We start from the raw sequence: 24845 nt of genomic DNA on the forward strand, positions 1-24845 counted from the left end.
CACATGGCCCAGATCACAGCAAGACATTCTCTTTCTGTAGTTGAGTAGTTTCTCTCGACTTTTGTAAGTGTCTTAGAAGCATAGGCTATAACCTTCTCTTTTCCATCCGAAATCTGTACCAGAACAGCACCGATCCCATACCCACTGGCATCTGTGTGTAGTTCTGGAGGTGCTCTCTCATCATACACAACAAGCACAAGGTCAGTCGTCAGAGCCTTTCGCAACACATCGAAAGAATGTTCTTGAACACCACCCCTGATAAATTTAGCATTGGCTTTTAACAACTCTTGGAGTGGCTTGGCTTTGATACAAAAGTCTTTGATAAAACGACAGCAATAAGAACACAATCCGGGAAAGCTTCTCACATCTCTAATACGAGGGCAGTTCAATAAGTAATGCAACACATTTTTTTTCTGAAACAGGGGTTGTTTTATTCAGCATTGAAATACACCAGGTTATTCCCCAATCTTTTAGCTACACAACACTATTTTTCAACGTAATCTCCATTCAATGCTACGGCCTTACGCCACCTTGAAATGAGGGCCTGTATGCCTGCACGGTACCATTCCACTGTCGATGTCGGAGCCAACGCCGTACTGCATCAATAACTTCTTCATCATCCGCGTAGTGCCTCCCACGGATTGCGTCCTTCATTGGGCCAAACATGTGGAAATCCGACGGTGCGAGATCGAGGCTGTAGGGTGCATGAGGAAGAACAGTCCACTGAAGTTTTGTGAGCTCCTCTCGGGTACGAAGACTTGTGTGAGGTCTTGCGTTGTCATGAAGAAGGAGAAGTTCGTTCAGATTTTTGTGCCTACGAACACGCTGAAGTCGTTTCTTCAATTTCTGAAGAGTAGCACAATACACTTCAGAACACATCTCGAACGAGTGTGTTCGCACGCTCCGCCATTGCAGGAGTCACAGCTGTGCACGGCCGGCCCGCACGCGGGAGATCAGACAGTCTTGCTTGACCTTGCGGCGATGATGACACACGCTTTGCCCAACGACTCACCGTGCTTTTGTCCACAGCCAGATCACCGTAGACATTCTGCAAGCGCCTATGAATATCTGAGATGCCCTGGTTTTCCGCCAAAAGAAACTCGATCACTGCCCGTTGTTTGCAACGCACATCCGTTACAGACGCCATTTTAACAGCTCCGTACAGCGCTGCCACCTGTCGGAAGTCAATGAAACTATACGAGACGAAGCGGGAATGTTTGAAAATATTCCACAAGAAATTTCCGGTTTTTTCAACCAAAATTGGCCGAGAAAAAAAATGTGTTGATTTACTTATTGAACTGCCCTCGTACTTTTAGGAACAGGAAATACCGTTATAGCTCTCACCTGTTCTGGGTCTGGCCCCACACCTTCGTTTGACACAAGGTGCCCAAGTATTTTGATTTTTTTTGTTCCAAAGTGACACTTTCTTTGATTAAGTTTCAGTCCGGCTTGTTGGAGACACTTAAGAATGGGGCTCAGTCTTTTTATGTGTTTATAAAATGTCTCTGAGAACACTATAATGTCATCTAAATAACAAAGATACATCGTCCACTTCAGTTGCCTTTGAAGATTATCCATCATTCGTTCAAAAGTTGCTGGTGCAGTACACAAACCAAATGGCATTACCTTAAACTCATCCAGGCCCTCAGGTGTGATGAATGCAGTTTTCTCACGACCAGCTTCATCTACTTCAATTTGCCAGTATCCCTAGTACATGTCCATGGTTGGGAAAAACTTAGCCCCCTTCAGACAATCTACTGTATCGTCAATTCGTGGAAGAGGGTAAACGTCCTTTTATAGTTACCCTATTAAGCTTCCTGTAATCAACACAAAAGCGCCAACTGCCATCCTTCTTCCTGACGAGAACCACTGGAACTACTATGGGCTCTGCAAAGGCTGAATGATGTCATTATTCATCATTTTCTCTACCTCATCGCGAATTATTCGATGTTCCATTGCTGACATATGGTATGCTCTCTGGCTTATTGATTAATGCTCTCCAGTGCCAATCCAGTGCTTCACGGTCGATTTGTATAATTTGCTCTTCACCTGTGGATTGAAGCATTCAGAGAACTCTTGAAGAATGACAAGTAGCTTTTTCTGTTGTTCCTTAGTGAGATCTGGTGATAGTCGAGCTAGAAGAGCTTGTCTCGTAGTGGTAGCGCTAATTTCGCCCACAGACTCGGCATGGGAGGTTTCTATGACGCTCAGCTGTCCTGCAATTAACGGCTCAGCATTTGCTATGCACATGCGTCTTGGAAGGATCTGCAGTTCTCGGCGACAGTTAACTATCCACAATTCACCGAATCCGTTCTTAAACGAGATGACAGAGGCTGGAATGACCAAGTTATTCTTCAGTGGTATGCTTCTCTAACATTCCACTACAAGATCCATGGGTTGATGGATGGCATGACACGTGACAGCTACCTTTCTAGCGCTGACTGCAGGAATGATCACTTCATCCAGCACACATGGTCTCCACGCAAGTGGATACGCATCTTTCTGTCCACAGTATCTCATCTCATCTAGTATAATCTTCGAGAGACCACAATCTATAATTGCTTGAGAACCTTTCAAAAAGTCCCATCCGAGAATGACGTCATGACTACACTCTTGTAAGACGATGAATTCTAAGGGCTGTGCATGGCAACTTATACCCACACAAATGGTACATCTTCCTGTAGGTTTTACGTATTTCCCATTAGCCACCTTCAGCAGAGATGTTTTGTTGTCGAAGAATACAGTTTTCTGCAACTGGCAACGGTACTTCTCCGAAATGACTGAATATGATGCTCCAGAGTCCACAAGAGCTTGGGCTGATCGGCCATCCATGAGGACATCGACGTAGTTTCCTGTCATTTTTGTACTGATCGACGGCAGAGGATTTTTCTCTTCGGCGGCCTCACCTCCAAGGAAGGTCGTACTCTTTAGTTTCCAAGGTTACGGCGGCTAGGTGATCGGCTGGAGCTTGTAAATGGCGATGGAGGCCTTGATCAGCGTGTTGGAGAGCGTCCTCTCCAGCGGATAGCTTGAGGCGATGGTGACCTACGTCATCCTGCACCCACATCTTCTTTTTCATCTTCGTCATCCCGGGGTTGGCATTGGCTAAGACCGGTCTGCTGTCATCTGGCGTGGGCGTCATCAAATATCTGCCGCCTTTCTCGACAATAGCGCACCACATGACCTGGTCATCCGCAGTGGAAACATATTGATTGGTTATCCTGGGTCCTCCAGACATCAGTCTTCCTTGATGCCCAAACAGGTTCCTCATGCGGCATTGTAGGAACGTAACTTCTCCTGGGTCTCGACTTTTTTACCGTTTTAAAGGGAAATGTTGGACGAGAGATTGGGTTCAATGTCTGTTCCACTTCCTCCCTTATGACCTCTTGAAGCGCCTCGGTTTTGTGCTCGCCATGCAATCCAAGTGCCTTCTGAACCTCCTCTCTCACTATCTGATGAAGAACACTTGTAAACCAGTTTCTTCCTCCATCACAGACATCGATACGACGTTTGGAAGCCGTTCAAACTGCTTACGTGTAATTCTTTTTTGATGCATTGTCTCGATATACTGGCACCATTTTATGATGTCATTTGCTGTCGAAACCTCCTTCAGCAACACCCTTTCTAAGATGTGCAACCTTATCTTCCACCTTCATTCTAGGATCCACTATTTTGCACAGCTCCAAGAAGTCTTAAGTGTAGGATGCTGTCGTTTCTCCTGGACGCTTTGCCCTGCACTTTAATTTGTCTTCAGCCTTGCACTTCTGTCGTTGTGTGTCACCGAAATACTTGTGCAGTTCCGCTTGGAATTCTTCCCGGCTTGTGAACTTCTCCTCATTGTTCTCATACCACTGCTTGGCAGTGCCCTCCAAGTAGAAAAATACGTTAGCCACACACACGGTGTCAACCCATTTGTTAAATTTGGCTCTACGCTCATATACCTCCAGCCACTTTTTTGGATCGTGTCCATCGTCACCAGAGAACCCATGTGGTGGCACACAGTTGGTGTCATCGTGACGTCTTGTTCTTCTGTCTCCGATAGATTGCGATCTGCTGAATATGGCTCGAACTCGGGTTTCTCGCCACGTAAACGGCGGCTCTGTCTTGGCCTGATGGGAGCCACTGTGTCCTCGATAATGTGCGCTATCACAAGATCCAATACCCAGCGCCTCCACCAGAATAATGTCACGTACAAGAAGGTATAATTAGATGAATGACGAACACTAACTTCACGTAACGAAGGTTTATTCAGCTCTTGCACATACAAGAGCGTGGAGCGGACTGCCTCCGTCAGAGCACATACAGTATATACACAGCTACAGAAAATTCCAGTACTATGATTCTTGCCATTTGTGGCTACTTATAGAATGTACTCGAATCGAATATAAAAATGAAATTTTTTCAGGTCAGGTGAGTTCTAAACCCAGGACCCTCCAGGCAACAATCTAGTACCAGAACCACTTCACTATGTCGACTGCACTATTCAGCCAACGATCTCAAATTATGCTTGCCTTAAATCAGCCAGAGGATGCAAAAGGACAATTTAAAGAAGTTAATGCATTACTTTGCAAGAAAAACTTTGATCCGTTTCGAAACAGGTGGTTACCAGTGATTCCTAAACACATGCGCTTAGATGTTCTACAGAAATTCCGTGACACATCTGAGGCCGGACATTTAGGATTTATTAAGACATACCATAGGATCCACAAGAGATTTTTCTGGCCAGGTTTATTTAGGAGTGTCCTTCACTATGTGTCGCACTGTCGAGAGTGCCAGAGGAGAAAGGCAGTTCCTCAGAAACCACCTGGCCGACTCATACCAATTCCACCAGCCGAAACGCCTTTCCATCGTGTTGGGATTGACCTCCTCGGACAATTACAGACGTCTGCTAGTGGCAATAGATGGACTATTGTTTGCACTGGTTATCGGACACACTATGCCATTACAAAAGCCGTGAAAGCAGCCGCAGCATCTGAGGTAGCGAAATTCATCGTAGAAGAAATTGTATTAAAACACGGTGCCCCAAGGTCGTTTATTACGGATTGAGGGAAAGTTTTTCAATCGAATCTTCTGACAGAGATAAACCGTAAGTGCAACATTACTCATCACATGATGGTTGCCTACCATTCGCAGACTAATAGGCTTACTGAATGCCTTAATAATACCTTGGCCGACATGCTATCAATGTTCGTCAGTGTTGAGTAGAGCAACTGGGCTGAGGTGCTCCATTTCGTGACGTTTGCCTACAACTCCGCCAAGCAAGACTCCACATGATTTACGCCATTTTTCCTGGTGCATTGGCGTGACACGACGACGACGATGGACACTGTGTTTCCGTTACATCCTGATGACGTGGACGACGACTACATCAGCTAGGTGTTAACCAGAGCTGAGGAAGTTCGGCAGTTAGCTCGACTCCGCACACTACAGGCTCAAGAAAACGATCGCTGAAGGTATGACACGAGCCATCGCCCTTTTGTCTACCAGCCTGGTGACCTCATCTGGATCTTCACTCCTTTTTGGATGGTTGGTCTCTCTGAGAAGCTCCTCAGGCGCTGTTTTGGACCTTACAAGGTTGTAAGACAGTTGTCTGATGTTATTTATGAAGTTGAAGATTTCGACCCCGACACAAGACGACGAAAGATCAGAGATATGGTCCACGTCCTTCGAATGAAGCCCTATAAGGATCCTGCAACCCAGGGTAAATTCGAAGCTCTAGCGACAGGCAACAAACGAAAAGGTGATGAAGAGTGTAGTGGCGAACGAAGTTCAAAGAAGATCACCGCCAGAGCAAGAATCAGTCATCGGGAGTCGGAGTATGCAGGACCGATGGCTCGTTCTCGGACTAGGAGGACGTAACATCGAGACACTGTTCCCTTAAGGAAGGAGCAATGTCGCAGAACACGCTGAGTAACACCTTGGTGTAGTGGTGATGATACTAAACTGTTACATGATAGGTCCCCTCGCCTGTCAATTTTAATTTCTATAGTCGGTTCGAGTACATTATAAAAGTATCTACAAATGTAAAGAATCATTGTACTGGAATTTTCTGTAGCTGTATGTATACTGTATGTGTTCTGGCCGGAGGCAGTTCACTCTGCTCTCTTGTATGTGCAAGTGCTGAATAAACCTTCGTTAAGTGAAGTTAGGGTTCATCATTCATCTCCTTACTCCTTCTTCTATGTGACGTCAGAATGCCCGTGTCGTGCGTCCATGTAGTCTTTACTGCAAAAAGTCGTGAAACTCGTCTTCAGCAGCGCGATAGTTTGCAAATCTTCAATGCATTGACAACTGGTTTCCATATCAGCAGCCCAAGGAAAGTATCTCATCTTGTCACTCACACTAATTCAGTGAGGATAACCAGGGGGGCGGGGGGCACTCAGGCAAAAACGCTTGCTATTGGGTGGAGCGCCGTGACGTCACGACGAGGACCCTAGCGCAGCACAGCCGCATGCTTACACGCAAATGCGCCGCACCACAGACTCAGTGCTATGTTACTCGTTCATTTTATTTTCGGTTTCGTTCGATACACATCTGTACAAGTCAAAACAAATGGCATGACAGGTTTTGTACACATTAAGAGTAAATAAATGATAATTAAGATAAAAAAATAACTCACTCGTTTGATGAAGAAGCAAATGTTTATGTAGTCTGTTTCTGCTGCCGTTTACCAGACGACGATGCAATCCATAACTGCTTCCTCTTTGCAGCACATTTCTTCATTGCTTCCAACTTTGCTTCTTGATTGAGATGCCTAATGCTTATAAATCTCGTTTTTAAGTAGAGAGTAATAACTGCTTCATGAACCTCAGGAAACTTTTGTTTTAAAATAGAGCACAGAGACTTTGCGATATTTGTTTGTTTACACAGAGTCCAAGCCCGACTATTCTCTCATCTTTTATGGACTGCTTGAAAGAAAATATCAAAGTATCAGAGGAAAAAAATGCAGGTCCAACTGAAATATACCTTTATTTAAGTGTTAAGAACATATTATGTCATGAAAATCCATACACATGGTGGCCAGCAAGAAAAGATAAATTTCCATGTTTAGTAAATCTTGCAGCAAAATATTTGTCAGCACCAGGAAATAGTGTTTGTTAAGAGCATCTTTTCTCTGATGCTGGGAATGTCTACAAGAAGAAAAGAAGTAAATTATTGGCTAAAGATGCAAAAAAATTATACTTTCAGCACCATTATTTTCCACTTCTAAATTTTAATCATGAGAATTCAAAAATGTGGCCACAGAAGACAAATTTATTTTACTTGACAACTAGTTTTTTGTTAATTTTTATAATACGGAACTTGATTATGTACCTATAACAGCTTTAACAATTACAAGAAAAATACAATATCATTATAAAATAAATCAGTGATTCCAAATACGATGAAATTGACTGAATACCAAATAATAGCTGAATGTTTGTTGCAAGTCTAGTTGAAATGTCATGGATAACAAGGGAACACACTACGACTCTCTTAAGTCATTGGTATTTTGTCACATACGTTTACCATCCCTGATGGTCGTTTCATAGTGGATGACGTGAACATACCATAATTTCCCAACTGAAATCAGACATGAAGTTCATAAACAGTTGCTGTTATATGTCTTTGGAAACCTATAAATAGTTTGTGTCAGACAGAATCAGTGTTGCATCTGGTGGCCAAGGTAATATAGTCTGTGAGCATAGAGTGTGGAACTTGCCAGCTAGATGTATTTTTATGCAGTGTTGTATGGCATATGTTAACACTTTTCGTGTGTGTGCGCGTGCGTGGACGCAAGCGTGTGTATTTTCTACACTCTAACTTTGTGTGTATAAGAATGATTCTCATGAATAACTAAAAACTGATCTAGCGGCTCAAAAATTGCACTGCTCATCAGAAATGTGTATGGAATGTTCAGCTCCCAAGTCGCGGTGGTTTTGAGTCTGTGGTGGAAATAATTTAATGGATAGTAATAGTGTATGTCAGAATTACACCTGCTCTGCAAGTCTGGAGTTATAGCAGAAATGTAAAATGTACTGAGTGATGTATCACTGGGTTGCACACAAGCAAAGAACTATATCAGTACTTGGCAGCTGAGGTTTGGAAAACCATCTATGCCTTCCTGGAGACAGAATAACAACATGTTTTCCATCCCTTTCAACATATCATATCAAAAGGTTGTCTAATCCATGCAACAAAGAATCGCAACACACTCCATGAACAGCAGCAAATTCTTCTTCAAACTGCAACACTCTGTTTTCCCATGCTGGCGTTGGAGTGTAAAGACCACCACAAGATATAATTGATATCCAGTCTGCACCATGATCTCCTTCACTTTTTGCTACTGGAAAGCCCAGTGATTTATCAATGTTGTGGCACTTAAATGCAACATAGCCTGCAATGTATTTTACCGCACTTGGAAGAACATCTGAGATTACAGAGTCATCCCCCATTGTTACCACATCTGTCAGTAAATTTTCTTCCACATTCACAGTTTCTGAGATTTCTCATAGCGGCTCTTCATCAACAACATTTACACAGAGCTCACTGGTAATGAAACTTAGGGATGCAGAATCCAGGTCGATGTCATACTAGGAAGACTCTTGTTTAATTCTTTAGTAACTGGCGTGTTCCCAGAGAAAGAAATATCACTTGCATTACCCGTCAGTATAAGGAGACGTATCCTGTTCCTTACTTCAAAAGGTGTAGTATTGTTATAAAATATACCTAATCCTCGTACGCTAGAAAAAAAGCTTTTCCAGGCAACCTTGATTCAGTCTACAGGTTAATATATAGCTAACTTTCATACTTTTCAGACTTTCGAAAAGACCAAAGAGAGATTTTATTGAAGTTATGAAATCTTTTTGGAAAGGCAACATTCTTTCTTTGTCACCAACGCGCATTGCTGAACAGATATCTAAGAAATCTCTCCAAAGTATTTTCTTGAATTGTGAGATTCATTCCAAATCCACTACGCAGGGTGAGCATTCATCTTTTAGAACTCTAAAGTTCAAGACATCAAAGACGTCGTTAATGAGTTCAATAAAATTACTTTCAACGTCTTTATGAAGAACATACTTCAAAGCCTGAGCTGTTCGTCGTGAAAATAGGTGCGCTGCCATCCGTACATTCTGCCTTGCTCCTCCAGTTACGTTTAAGTGCGCTTCAGTAATGTGGTGTGTTATCGTTAAGTCACTCTTTTGATGCTTTAAAAGTTCCTGTATAGCTGCCTTAGATATTTTGGATCTATTCCAACAGGTAGTGTAATGCCTGTATCCAAGAAATGGTTCCGTAGTAACTTTAACAGATGTGGTACATCCATTCCTGGTGTCGTCTGGTGGATTTACGAAATAAGTTCTCTCTGTATCGACAGACAGTTCCTTCCAAACTTTTATATTTTTTCCACTCATATCACACGTCACAGCAACAATACTGATTCCTGAACTGCCTTAATGATGTTCTGAAGCAAATTACTAGTCATCACAGAGTCGAAAACCTAGTAAACTGATTGTTTCCACTGCTTACACAACCCACGTATCATGCAAACTTGTGCATTGGAACATGGTCCGACTACTAAGTCTCCAGACAAATCGTAACATATGCGGCCATCAACATTCATTTCGTCAAATGTCAGAACTGCTAGTCTCTCTTGAGTAGTAAAAGTGTGTGGCTTGGCTTTCAATAAACACAGGATATCTTCAAGAATACCCGGTCTGCATTTAAATTCCTTTGTCCATTTCTGAAGGTTTGCACTGCACAGCAAAGGTATTTTTCGCTTTCGCAAATAAGTGTATGCTTTAGGTGACAGAGCTCTTAAAGTCAATGCATGGGCAATGTCCTCTGAATTCCACTTAACCCTTTCATTTTAGTTTAATAGGTATCTTATTTGCGCCAGTGTAAAACACTTTGACAATACACTTTTGTGCAATTTGACTTTTTCTTTCGCGTCAGATGACTTTTCTGCCCGCTTCATCGAAAGAACACGTCGGAGATCGTTCATTTTACTTCGTAAGGCTGCATCTCAGTTTTTAATGCCGCTTGTTTCTGTGCATTCAGTTTTTTTTTATGTCCAGTCTCAGCCCTCAGTTCCTTAATTTCCAAATCCTTCTACTTCAGTGAGTTCATGAATGAAATCTGTACATGTGGTTCGGTCGACTTTCTTTTTTTTTCGGTGACACAGTTTCTAAAGTTGTCAAAGCTCGCTTTTGCAAACTTCTTGCTCCACAGCGTTGTGCACGACTTCGGTTCCCTAAGGAATGAATTTAATTTTAATTTTATTATTCCTAAAATTAGTTATCGAGTAGGCCTACTATTCCTAAAATTTTTTACTAAGTACTGTGCAACTGCATTAATTTCTCGCTAAAAATCACGTAAATTGACAAAAGCGATTAAATATCAGTGGCATAAGCGGCTACAATAGCTTAATTTGATAAAATGTAAAAATAAAAATTGAAGAGGAAATACTGGCACACGAACCTGTAACTTCCAAGATGGGAGTCAGAAACCATACCACTACACTACGAAGGCATCCTTTTAGTGTCACCTATTCTTACAGAAGTAAATAAAACACATTACGCGAACTATGCAGATTTTTGTCAGTTGAACTATATACTAGCTTTAAAATGGTTAACATATCGATAATACGTAAAACTAGCGGCCATTTATACGACAAATGAAGCTATTATATCCAGGAGGAAAAGCAAATACACCTGAGCAACATTATTTATTGCCTGTACAATATAGCGAGTCATTTACTCCAGTAAAGCAATATAGTAATGCGTCAAAAAGCGTTGTATTTATGTGAATTCGTTTGTATTACGGTAATTTTTCAGTTTCAATTATTTAAAGTGTTATGTACATGCAGACGTCTTACCCTTTCGTTTGCATCACTGCTTTCCGCAATTTCTTCTCCATGGCAGTTCGGAATGCTTATGCAGGGGATTGCTGTTAGTAATAACTTCTTTCTTGAAGGTAACCCTAGAATCTCATTTCTCAGATCCCGTTCATAATTTTCAGGCCGAAAATGAGCTGAACACACATGTGCAGTTTTCATATTCACTTTGTCCTTGCGTTTGCATCGAACTATCCACTCACGTTGCAAGTGCTCATCCATGGGAAAAATGTGATAAATAACGTCCGTCGTCGTTCGAGCAGTATTAATGCAATGTACCACGGCACAGTTACAGTGATCCTTGCTCATGACTGTCTCAAAACAAATTACTTTTATTGGATGTACACTACCACTTCCGTGTTCCACTGAATGCACAGCACTGCAGCGTCCTCTCCGTGACGTCAAGGCGCGCAAGGGCGTCTGGGAGTTTTTTACTCGCTTGGGGCCAGAATGGCCTACCTGCTTTTTCTATATACCTTGGGACATAACAGCCGTACATCTGACATCCGCCGACAATGTAAGTTTCTTGCCCCTTCGACGTCGCTGTCAAGCACAGAAAATTCATGTTTGTACGACGTTGTCGAGCACAGAGAATTCATGTTTTTACGACGTTTTCGACCACAGAAAATTCTTGTTACACGAAATACTGTCGGTTTTTAGCTCATCATGCGTGCACCCACATACCTCACATGCACACTTAACACTTTGCAGGCGGGTTTCGTATGTTTTTGAGCTTTTTTTTTTTTTTTGAGAGTCTTTCATACTGTTGCATTACACAAAGTTTTTGTAGTGTCCTTTCCACATATAATACACATACCAAAGAAATAATAAAAATACAACTACAAAAATAAACTTTATTTATTTATTTAGCTCCTGTATTATCACATTCATGATATTGGACTTGTCAAAGTACAGAACAGTAAAAATATTACATATTTACACCATGTACAAAATCTTATCATTGGTACCAATATATCTTTATAACAAAAACATTATTCTGCTTATGTACATACAGATAGAAGAAAAGCTTGCGAAACCACTTGGTTGATTTTACTAAAAGACTGATGACCTCAGATGTTAAGTCCCATAGTGCTCAGCCATTTTACTAAAACTGTTAAGTACCAGTACTTTCGTTAACTAGGCATAGTAACATACAGCACAAAAGATAGGTCCATAATTACATACATACATTGATGAAAGAAGTTTGTTTTTATCTAGGTATGGTTGATACTTATGAATTTTTGTTTGGAGAGTTAGGAAGTAGGTCTACAGACTTGAGCAAAATTCCAGGTATCTGTTAATCTGTAGAAGCTGTTGTTTATTAGCAGATTTTTTTGTTCTTTTTTAATTGTATTACTGTTTGGTATTTTTTGATGCTATTTGGCAATGCACTGTACAGAATTTTTGGTTTCTAAACAGCACTGTCCTGATGTATTGACTTTCTGTGCACATCCCTGTGAAAGTCATTCCTGTTCCTTGTTTGATAATGGTGGATAACACTATTCAAAATTGTAACGTGATCGTTTTTAATGAAACTCTAAGGTGGCTACAATTTCGCACCTTCCAAGCACTCATCTAAATACTTTTCTGTGATCTACAAACACAATTAGGTATCATGTGATAGGTTATACATCGTATATATGAATATATAAAGGAGACTAACATTGTCACGTACGCCTTGCAAATAATTGTTAACGCTTATTGCATGAAAGGTGACGGAGTGTCTTTATTATCAGAATGACGTAATGAATGATTGCCTACACTAGAAGAGGTTGGAACGACAGTGGAGATGAAACAGCAGGCAGAACTCAAGCTCTGGGTGGAAAGCACGCACAGGTGTTGGTCCTGCTTAAACACAGGAAGTAGCTAGACGGATGTCATGACATCAGAACTCGAAGTACAATGCAGGGGCGACCGGCCGCTATCGGGAGCTATTGTAGTAGGGTCGGAAGGATAACCGGATAATACTTCCAAACTTCGCAAATCTTGGATGCAGATGAGAGGAACGAAGAACCGACACCTCGGTAACCACGCAGGCTGGGTTATTTCCAAGGATCTTTACTCAGAAGTGTACCATTGTATGAGTATAGGTATTTCCTCGCAAACTTTCCGCGCTGGACGAAAAAAGACTAAAATATGGTTGGTCGGCCTTCGGAAAAATCTGTAGAGAGGGAGAATATTCCCTGGTTTCGGGAACACGATTCGTTTTCGGAATTACGTTGGTGGGGAGCTGAGCCTTGCTGGGAGGGCAGCGGTGGAGAGACGAGGTCTTCCGTTGTGAGCGCCCGTGTGTGACAGTAGCTCGATATCAGCTTTGTTGGTACAAACGGACTTGCTGTCTTTGCTCTCAGACGAGTTTATAGTTAGAACAGTTAGGCATTGTACTGTTGCGAGCCTATACGATTCTGTACTTCACCTCTGGGTTTGGAAGTCGTCATTGAGTACACAGTGTTCAGTAATTGAGAGCACTTCCTCTGCCTATAATTACGTTGAGACGTTATCTGAACTCCGTCCTTGTGGCTGCGAGTTCGCGTTTCTCGTCTGTAGAACACAGAGAGGAGAAGACAGTGTTAGAGTATATTAGTCAAAGGACCGCCTTTTGCCGTCCTAGTGTTCGAAAGAGTTTATTTGTGGCTGCAGTTCTTCCATCGTCGCAGACGAGTACGAAAACAATCACTTTGACGCATCAGACTTTGTACATACGGGTATCGCAAATTGCTTCGGCTTATTAGGGCTATAAAAGCTAAACAGCTGTGGCCACGTTAATTTATTTCCACTGAGGTTCCACACCACTGTAGATCATCTTTGAAAGTAGTGCCCTTTAGTGTTTGGTACGTAGATGATGTAAGTCATTTCACGTTATTGATATTAGACCGGACAGTCATAATAAGCGGCAGAGTTGGGCAACTGATTAGTAATTTTACTTAAGAAATGTAAACTTTGTAATATAAAGGTTTTTTTAATCAACAATAAATATACAAGCAGTAACAACGTTTATCATGTAGTAGGATTAGTTGCCTTCATCATTCATTTATGTTTAGATTGTAATTTATAGAATTAATAGATCCTAAGGTCTTCCTCCGGGGGTAGTCAGACATGGCCAAATATTCAGTTTTAGCGTTTATAGTTTTTCATTGAGCACATTCATGTTACACCCGCCTGGATTAGCATCTTGGATGTGGCTTACCCTGCCAGGATCCTACTTAGACTCTTCTGATAGTAGTCATAAAGTGGTTTGAAACCTCGGAAATTTTCAAAATTTTTTTCTCATTTAATTTTTATGTGTTACTGGTAGTGATCACCAGCTTGCGTGTATAGTTTGCAGTGGTAAAGTCACGCGATAACATTAAAAATAATCTTTGTGTATTTTAATGTATTTATTTTCAGCCCACTGGCTGCAATTTATTGATTTATGTTATATAATGTCTCAGTGTATTTTGTTGTACTGTAATGACACTGCTCGTTCACAACGTTACCACTAGTTTAGTTTCTTTGTTGTAGATATTTATCTTACGTGCCGTTACATAATGAATGTGGGTATTGTAAACTGAGTGTATTTTAAGAGATAATTGTAATCAGGGATCAGCCCATGTTAACTAGGGCGAAAGCGAGCTTAGTAGCACAACAGAACACTAGTTGTAACAATATAGAAATGGCAGATACACGGGGTAGTCAAGAAAGCCTATAGGATGAGAAAGAGTTAGCTATGTTAGCAGCACAAGGCACTGGTGAGGAGAATACCGATACAAGGGAATTTTTTGAGGATGATATACACAGTCAAACCTGTGGTGGCCAATCTGATAGCGAAGATGAGGAACAGCAACACACTGGAGCAATCGTAAAGATACAGGAATATAATGTAGGGAGTTCAAATGAACGCAGAACAACTAAGACATGTGGTGGATCGCATCGTCACGAGGCAGCATATCAGGGACGCGCAGTAACGATTTTTTTGAATACCAAGAAATGGAAAAGGAAAAGGGGAGAAGATCTCATGATAGTAGAGGAATGGAAAGTCACAACAGGAGAGAAGATTTAGATGACACAGGTGTGTTGGACATCCTTACACACCTGAAAGCAATGGGAAGTGAAATGGGAAATAAAATTCAAAACATTAGTGCTGAAATGCAGAAGGTCAGCTCAGAAATGGGAAGTAAAATTCAAAACGTTAGTGCTGAAATGGAGAAGGTCAGCTCAGATATGGGACGTCAAATTCAAAAGGTTAGTACTGAAATAGGAAGCAAAATTCAAAACGTTAGTGCCGAAATGGGAAATAAAATTCAAGGGGTCAGCGCTGAATTGAGAGCGCAACTAAAACAGGGGAATGATGAAGTACGCTCTGAAATTGGAAGTAAAATTCAAAACGTTAGTGCTGAAATGGGAAGTAGAATTCAGAACGCTAGTGTCGAAATTCAGTCAATTAAACGTGAGACGAGGGAAGTGAGAAATGAGGCAGTAACGCTCCGAACAAAACTAGAACGAGAGATTGCGGAGGTCAGAGGAACCGCGAACGAGGCACGATTGCTAGAGAGCGGTGCAAAGCGGATTGCTATTGAAACATTAGACAAAACAGAAAATACGACAAAGATAGGTAGATGCGCATTAACGAAGTTACAGAAGAGAGTGAAACAAGTAGAAATAACGCTGCTGCAAAAGACGGAAATTGCACCAAATAAGGCATTGACCGAGGAGCTATCCCAATTTAAACAGAACATAGAGAGCGGAATTAAGCAATTAACTGAGGAAGTCAGGTCGCAACCAAGGCAAAAATCACCTCTCAGAAAAGAAGTAGTAAGTTATTTGGAAACAACAGGAACCGAAAGAGCCAGTTAAAACTCTACACGAACATGTCCAAGCCCAGATGATATTAGAATGTGCTCGAATGGAGTTGCTCGTCAACTACAGACTGAAAGTGTATCTGCAGAGCAACGAAGTATCGCTAGAGATATGGTCCGGTCATCTACACAGGGCAAGGCTGGATCATAAATTGCGAATATGGAGAACAGCTATGATATATTTCATATGTATAATTGCTATCCGATAATGCGCACCACGGAACATTTTTCCAGTGAGGAAAACGGGACAGAAAGTAGAAGAGAGGACACCCAATGTAACGGTAGACAGGACACGTTAGCGCCAAGTGAGAATGTGGTAGGCCGAGCGGGAAGAAACTGTAATGAAATGTTCGATTTTAAGCATTTTATCTCTGTACGAAAATTTCAGCACTACAAAGACGACGGTAATATCTTACACCCGAAAACTTTAATTGGACAATTTGATGTATCATTACCTCCTCACTGGTCTCTGAGGTACAAACTGGACTTCGTATGTTCACATATCGAGGGAACAACGGCCGAATGCATGTGGAACATTGCCAAAACGTGCACATCATACGAAGAGTTTCGTGACGCATTTTTAAACAAATACTGGTCCAAGGAGACACAGGATAGGATCAAACAGGAAATAATAATGAGCAGAGACTTGGAGAGTTCACGGTTCCTTAGTTTGGTGAAGTTTTCGAAAACTTGACCAAGAAAAGTCAGTATTTGGACGACCCATGCACACCGGCTGAGATCATAAGATTGTGTAACATGAAGTTGCCAATTTCCTACTAGCAAACGCTCGTCGGCCGATGTGGAAGTGATGTAGAAGGATTCAAGAGTATCTTAAGAGAGTTGAAGTTCGCTTTCGATGAGCAGCAGGCGCGAGAAAAACGTAGGCAGAGAGAGGTGCAAGGTAAAAGAAGGGAGAACAGCGGAGGGATAATAGAGGCCACAATTGGCAAAACAATGCAAATCGTCCGCCTCACCAATACATGGACCAGAGAGATCGTAGTGGGAATAACGGACAGTGGAGGAAATATGGCAGAGAATGTAGTGAACAAAATGACCGGAGATGGGAGCCACAGCCGGCCTTGGAGGCCGAGTGGTTCTAGGCGCTTCAGTCTGTAACCGCGCGACCACTACGGTCACAGGTTCGAATCCTCCCTCGGGCATGGATGTGTGTGATGTCCTTAGGTTAGTTAGGTTTAAGTAGTTATACGTTCTAAGGGACTGATGACCTCAGATGTTAAGTCCCATAGTGCTCAGAGCCATTTGAACCATTTTGGGAGCCACAAAACAATGGCGCATCATGGGGCGACAATAGAGAAATTCATCAACGGTCGGACCAAGGATGGTGTGGAACGAATAACGACAGGAATCGGGAACAATCAGTTGAAATTAGACCCCCTCCCCCCCACCCCCAGCCACCAACCCTGGGAGAGTGCGGCAAAATAGTGTAGAATAAGTAGGAAGAATTAAAGTGAGTTGGTATGGCGACAGTAATGGATAATGTATATAGTCAGCAATTAAGTTAAGTATTACACTGAAGGGATCTGTAGATTTATCAAATTTTCTATAATATTATCATGTTAAAAGAGGTACTACATTACATAAAAGGGCAGGATGTCGTGGGTAAGGAAATTAGGGCATGTTTCTTTGTGTAGGCTATCACTATGTGCACAGCAAGCTGAGCGTACAATTTTAGAAAGTGTTTAGAGTTTAAGATGTGCTATCTGTGCATGAAGGAATAAAGTGAAATTGAGAAACGTGTGGTACAGCAAAAATGTTGTAAAGATGTGTGAAGAGATAAAAAAATTGTTAACCACATCATGTGGAATGTATTAGCAGAGAACATCAGTACTTAAAATTGTAGAAATGAGTATCTGTTTTACATGTTTAGCAGTGAGATCATAAATGAGTGATTTGCAAATAGGGTTTGTGGTGACATGAAGGTGTGTCGTCCAAGTTTGATTTGTCTCCATTCAGAGAAACGGGAGTTCAATAGGTGTCCAGCTCCACGTGTCTACGCGAGAGTGCACCGTTATTTGTATGGGAAAGTTATATTTATGCTGTCCAAAGAGTTGGAATAATTGTGTACATGGTGGCCAGTTCTGCGGAATTCCGTATTATTTGAGTGTTACAGGGACATGAAATGGAAGTGTAATAAGGGGATATAGGCATGTAAAATGTAATAAAGGAAAAGAACGAAGCTGTACGTTCAAAGCACATGACTCAGAGTGTAATACATAAGGATATGGCAGTCATGTTGATGAGCAGCGATTTTATATAATGTACTAAAATCTTTACATTTCCAGGTACCACTAATAAAATAAATGTAATTTTATTAAGATGAAAAAAAGAGACCACCAGTGAAAGGTAACAGTAGCAGATCCGAAGAAGGGGGACAGAGAAGAAATGTATTACTGAGTAAAACCAAGAGAAAAGGTATGTGAAAGCATGATTAAAATAAAAGATCAGTAGTTGCACTAAACTTGCTATGTAGTATGATTGTCCACAGGAAGCACGCAAGGAGCATGAAATGAAGAAGTGGCCCACGTAATCATTAATTTGTGTATGTTTGTGGGTGCAGACATGCGCTTTATTGTTCACAGATGTTCACGGCGACAGCCACGACGGAACCAAGATCCGAGATCTTGTGATACCCACGACAGTGTAGTAGTTAAACTAGTATGATCATCCTACTGGCTAGTAGTTTAACAAGTAGTTAACAAATAGTTCAACAAGTAGTTTAGCAAATAGTTTAACAAGTAGTATTTGCAACTATTAACATTGGAATTTGGTGAGGATTAATTCTATTATTGTATGAACAACTAATGAACATGTATTTTTATATAGGTATACAGGTGCCGACGGATACTTAATAATTCATTGACATAGGTAGAGGTGTATTACATTATAATTAACATTAACTTCGTACATTAAATCTTTATTATAATAATAATAGTAAATATGTGAGCATCTTGAGTGATTGTACAACTCAAACAGTAATAAATGTAAAGATAAATGACCTCACTAGTGAATGCATCTTAAAACGTTATATTTCATAAATGTCAGTAAATTGTGTTATGTATTGTGTAGTATTTGTTGTAAATTGGAAACTAATTGTGGGCGTTAGTGATCACAGGATGCGCAAAAACTTTTCTAGACGCACTGGAAGCAACAAAATTGTATGCAGATGGAACGGTCTAGATGCAAGGGGCGCTGATAGTCATCTAACGGCGGATATAGGCGGACACGGACGTGGGCTATTCATCGGCTGACTGAAGACCTTGACTGGGCGGCAAACAATGGCATCAGATAACGAGGCCAGCGCAGCAGAGTGGTGTTTAAAAAATCACTAATGACTTGTCTCCACAGTTTTACTGCATGAAGGGGATGAGATAAACCAATTGCAGACATAATACAGTCAGTTAAGCCTACAGCGGAACTGCTAATAGCTGTAAGGAATCATGAACTCTATTTACTTTTCTTCTGTGGTCCTCCACCAGACAGAGGCTGATAACATCATAAGCTGTAGCAGTCAGTCACCTGGCATTGACTTCTGATGAATCTGAGTCACACACAATGACTCAAGTTCCATGTATAGTGTCACCAAACAGATAACCTACATATCCATAATTACCGATATCCTTATCCAAAATACAATAGTTATATAAAGAGAAAGAAGCGACATGAAGAACAGAAGAGTAGGAACACAAACATAGTAAAAGAAGAAACATGAAGAACTGAAGACTAGGCACAATTACACTTCTCCTAGCCGACACAGAAGAATTCTAGGTGACCTATAACGATCCTGGCTGACTGTACCTCCGTCATACTGTGTGTAAATTGGACGAAAACTTGGCTGTTTCAACATAAACCCACTTACCTGGCTGTATAATCCAAGGATCCTTCCACATCATCAGTTCTGCGAGAGACTGGTAACTTGATGGGACCAACAATCTGCTGAGGGTCCAAAGACTGACTTGTAAAGGCCACATGTCCCATCTCAAATAATCTTGCGTCCTAAACGTCACAAAAACAAACTGTAGCTTCTGTCCCTGTACACAAACGAAGACGAAAGTGTGTTGTGAAATCCGAATCAGTCTGTGACTCTTGACAAAAAAGGTGCATAATGTAGTGAGCACTGAACAGTTACACCCACAAACTAACCGTTTCTGATATCTGTCATTGTGTAAACATTTTTTACTTAGATTTCAGGGTAGCCTTAAGAAAATATTTGTGTATGTATTCATCTAAAATATTGTTTGACATTGTCTTTGATAATGATGTGATGTCTTTCACTGTTTTTATGTATTTGTGTATTTCCAGAATTTTATTTGTGTATGTATTTATGTAACATTATTGTTTGTAATTTTCTTTGTTAATGATGCTATGGGTTTTCAATGTTTTATGTATTACATTTTACACACTGAACAAACACATTAGTTAAAATTGGTGATCGATCTGTACTCTTATTACAAATATTAATTGTCACAGTAAATGTAAATGCAGTTTGTCAATGAATGATGTAGAACATAAGATTTTAGAAATGTTTAGAGTATTCACGTTAGGGAAACACTAGACTTGGCAAATCAGTTTGTGAAATGATGTTTGTTTTAAAATGTAAGCCAAGAGCATAAATATGACCAAGTGAAATTACGTAGGATGTTTCACAGAAGTTTGTATAATGGTATAATGACCAATAGATAACCGCTTGAATAACTGACACACCTGATTGTTTTGCATATTAATGGCTAAACGAATCACATGTAATTTATTGGATGACCACTTTCAAATGATTAGGATACTTTACTTTAATATTTCTTGCCTCAACCTATGTCTTAATGATGGATGAATGACAGAGAGTGTGGGCATTACGTCTAAAGAAAGATGGGAACTGCCATTCTTGAAAGAGAATAAAAATTTTGTAATGTTATGTAAAGATCTACGGATTGCCCGCAGCCGTACGATATGTAACACGCACTCGACAGCCGACCTGTCTGGAATGCTGACAATTTGCTTGTTGCAGTAGACGCTCGTCCGGCCGCACTGCGATGCGGAGTACACCACTGGCCGACGTCTGAAGCGCGCCGTATTAACTAGCGTTGCCTCGGGCATGAATATGTCTCTGTTCTTAGCTTACCATGGAACCTTTCGATACGACCGTAATTAGCCATATTAGGATGTCAGACGCAGTGATGAAGGGTGCAAGTAGCGTACGTGTTGTACAATCCGCCTTTGTTAATAAAACTGTTTAAACTTACTTCTCGGTGTTCGCATATTGCCGTACCTCAAGGACCCACTGCTTACAAATCCTCACAAAATATTCGTGTAATTATCACCTGGGACAACAACACAAACGATTCCATTATAGTCAGTTAATTTTCTTTTTATATTGTATATTCCAATTGTCATGTCTTGGAACAATGTTCCAAGCATAAGGGGTAGACAGATAATAGTAAACATGTAATAAGTAAATTTATGGCAGTAAGCCCATGAATTGATGCAGAATGACTGTAGAAGAACATATCATGATTCAAGCGTTCCTCTGCCCTTGTACAGACAATTGATGGTTATATGATTTTGTACTGGATGAGATAATACTATCAGAATTACCCCATCCAAGTACAAAATAGTTCGTTATGTGGGGGTAACTGTAAGATGGCTATAATTTCGCACCTTACAAGCACTTATCCACATACTTTGCAGTGATCTGCAAACACAATTTGGTATCATGTGATAGGTTGTACATCGTATATATGAATATAAAGAGGAGACTGACACTGTCACATACGCTTTGTAAATAATTGTTAACGCTTATTGCGTGGAAGTTTTTACAAGGCTTTACAATCAGGATGGCGTAATGAATGATTGCCTATACAAGTAGAGGTTGGAACGACAGTGGAGATGAAACGGCACGCAGAACTCAAGTTCTGGGTGGAAGGCCCGCACAGGTGTTGGTCCTGCTTAAACACAGGAAGTAGCTAGACGAACGTCGTAACATCTGAGCGCGAAGACACAATACAGCGGTGACCGGCCGCTATCAGCCGCTATTGTAACAGGGCCAGAAGGATAACCGGATAATACTTCCGAACTTCGCAAATCTTGGATGCAGATGAGAGGAACGAAGAACCAACACCTCGGAAACCGCGGAGGCTGGGTTATTTCCAAGGATCTTTACTCAGAAGTGTACCATTGTATGAGTATAGGTATTTCCTCGCAAACTTTCCATGCTGGACGAAAAAAGACTAAAATATGATTGGTCGGCGTTCGGAAGAATCTGTAGAGAGGGAGAATATTCCCTGGTTTCGGGAATACGATTCGTTTTCGGAATTACGATGGTGGGGAGCTGAGCCTTGCTGGGAGGGCAGCGGTGAAGAGACGAGGTCTTCCGTTGCGAGCGCCCGTGTGTGACAGTAGCTCGATATCAGCTTGTTAGTACAAACGGACTTGCTGTCTGCTCTCAGGAGAGTTTATAGTTAGAACAGTTAGGCATTGTACTGTTGCGAGCCTATACGATTCTGTACTTCATCTCTGGGTTTGGAAGTCGTCATTGAGTACGCAGTGTTCAGTAATTGAGAGCATTTCCTCTGCCTATAATTACGTTGAGACGTCTGAACTCCGTCCTTGTGGCTGCGAGTTCGCGTTTCTCGTCTGTAGAACACAGAGAGGAGAAGACAGTATTAGAGTTCATTAGTCAGAGGACCGCCTTTTGCCGTCCTAGTGTTTGAAAGAGTTTATTTGTGGCTGCAGTTCTACCATCGTCGCAGACGAGTACGAGAACAATCACTCTTATGCTTCGGACGCAGTACATATGGTGATATCGCAAATTGCTTCGGCTTATTAGGGCTATAAAAGCTAAACAGCTGTGATCACATTAGTTTGTTTCCACTGAGGTTCCATACCACTGTAGATCATCTTTGAAAGTAGTGTCTTCTAGTCTTTGATACGTAGATGATGACAGTCATTTCGCATAATTGACATTAGACCTCACAGTCAAAATAAGGGGCAGAGCTGGGCAAGTGATTAGTAATTTTACTTAGGAAATGGAAACTTTGCAATATAAAGGTTTTTTTAATTTACAATAAATATATAAGCAGTAACAACGTTTATCATTTAGTAGGATTAGTTGCCTTCATCATTCATTTATGTTTGGATTGTAATTTGTGCAATAAGAGATCCTAAGATCTGCTTCAGTGGGGTAGTAGTCAGACAGGGCCAAATCTTCATTTTAGTGATTATTATTGTCCATTGCACGCATTCATTTTACACCCACCTGGAGTAGCATCTTCGAAAGCGTATGCTTTGAATTATAAATATAGATAGTAAAGTCATGATTTTTAATTCCTTAAAGATACCCCTGCATGGTGCCCTGTAAGCAACATCACTTATTAATCTTAAAGCTTTCCTTTGAGGCTTTGCAAAAGAGGTATTTCCCCAGAACACTGTTCCATACGTCAGTTGACTATGTATGTATGCATAATAACTTAACACTGTTTCGATATTGCAGCAATCTTTAAGCACTTTTAATATGTAACAGTACGTGTTTAATTTTTTGTTAAGCATTTCTACATGTTTTAACCATCTCAGATGCTTATCCACCCATAATCCTAAAAATGTTATGTGATTCTTTTACTGAATTTGGCTATTCGATAATATGAATTTCGCATTGGTTCTATTTTTGTTCCTTATATGGTTAAACTTCATCCATACAGTTTTCTTGTCATTGACATCTAGACAGTTATCTTTAAACCCTTTTTCTGCCACTTCTGCTGTTTTGTCGATTTTTTTGCTGCATCTCATTATTATTTTAACCTTTTATAATGAAGCTGGTATCATCAGCAAACAATATGGTATCAGCTGTTGATAGCTGTTGAGTTAGGTCATTAATAAAAATCAAGAAGAACAAAGTTCCCAATACCGAGGCCTGGGGCACCCCATAATTAACTTTTTTATATTCAGAGAAAATATCCGTCCTGAGAAATTTGTACTCTTTGTTTCCTATCAGCTAAATATGATTTGAACCACTTGTAGGAAATACGATGCACACCATAATTATACAGTTTTAACAGTAGTAGATTATGATTTATAAGATCGAACGCTTTCGAAAGGTCCAAAAACAACCCACAGAGCAGTTCCTTGTCATCAGTAGCTTTGTAAACAAGTTTGAGAAAACTAAAGAGAGCTGTTTGCGTAGCTTTGCCTTTTCTGAAATCATTGTGTGCATTTACAAGAACTTTATTTTTGTTTAAGAAAGTCTAACAATTTTTTATACATTATTCTTTCAATTATTTCCGAAAATATAGATAATAATGATACAAATCTGAAATTTTTAATATCAAGCTTGTCACCACTTTTATAAACTGGTATTACTGTTGACTGCTTAAGTTTATTTGGAAACACATCAGTTTCAAAGCAGTCATTGATTATGTCTGCGAGTTGATGGACATTAACAGTACTATATTTAATGATTTTGTCAGCGTACCATCAACTCCACAGCTCATTTTACTCTTTAGTTTGCTGATAGCCATTTGTACTTCTTTGGGTGTTACAGGATATAGGTACATTGTCCTTTCATTTATTGGAGTTGTAACCTTTGTCTCTGGATTGTATTTAGTGGTGATCATGTTTTGGGCTACATTAACATAATGATCATTAAATATATTTGCTATTAGAAGTGGATCATCAACAATTTCATTTTTGTGTTTTATGGTGATTTTATTGCTTGCACTTTCATGTTTGCCTGTATGATTATTAATAACTTTCCATATAGATTTCATTTTGTTGTTACCCTCTCTGATATACGACTCATGGTTCTTCCTTTTTGCAGCAATTATAGCTTCCCTGTGCATTTTCCTGTAACACTTGGCATATGGTTTCAAGATAGTATTTTGCTTTGCACAGCTATATAGCATTCAAAGACTTTCTGATGACTCTTTGATTACACTTGTTAGTCATTAATTTGATTTTTTGTTTATTTTCATTCTCTTCAGTGGGAATGAAATATGATAGCAGTATTTATAATTTGACAAGAACTTATTGAATTTTTATCTACAGAAATATTGGTTTCCATGTCCCAGTTTATATTGTTAAACATTAGATTAAAGATACTATGCTGTCATCATTAATTAATTTTCTCTCAATAT

Source organism: Schistocerca cancellata, chromosome 1 (genome assembly GCF_023864275.1).
Source record: "Schistocerca cancellata isolate TAMUIC-IGC-003103 chromosome 1, iqSchCanc2.1, whole genome shotgun sequence".
Classification (NCBI taxonomy): domain Eukaryota; kingdom Metazoa; phylum Arthropoda; class Insecta; order Orthoptera; family Acrididae; genus Schistocerca; species Schistocerca cancellata.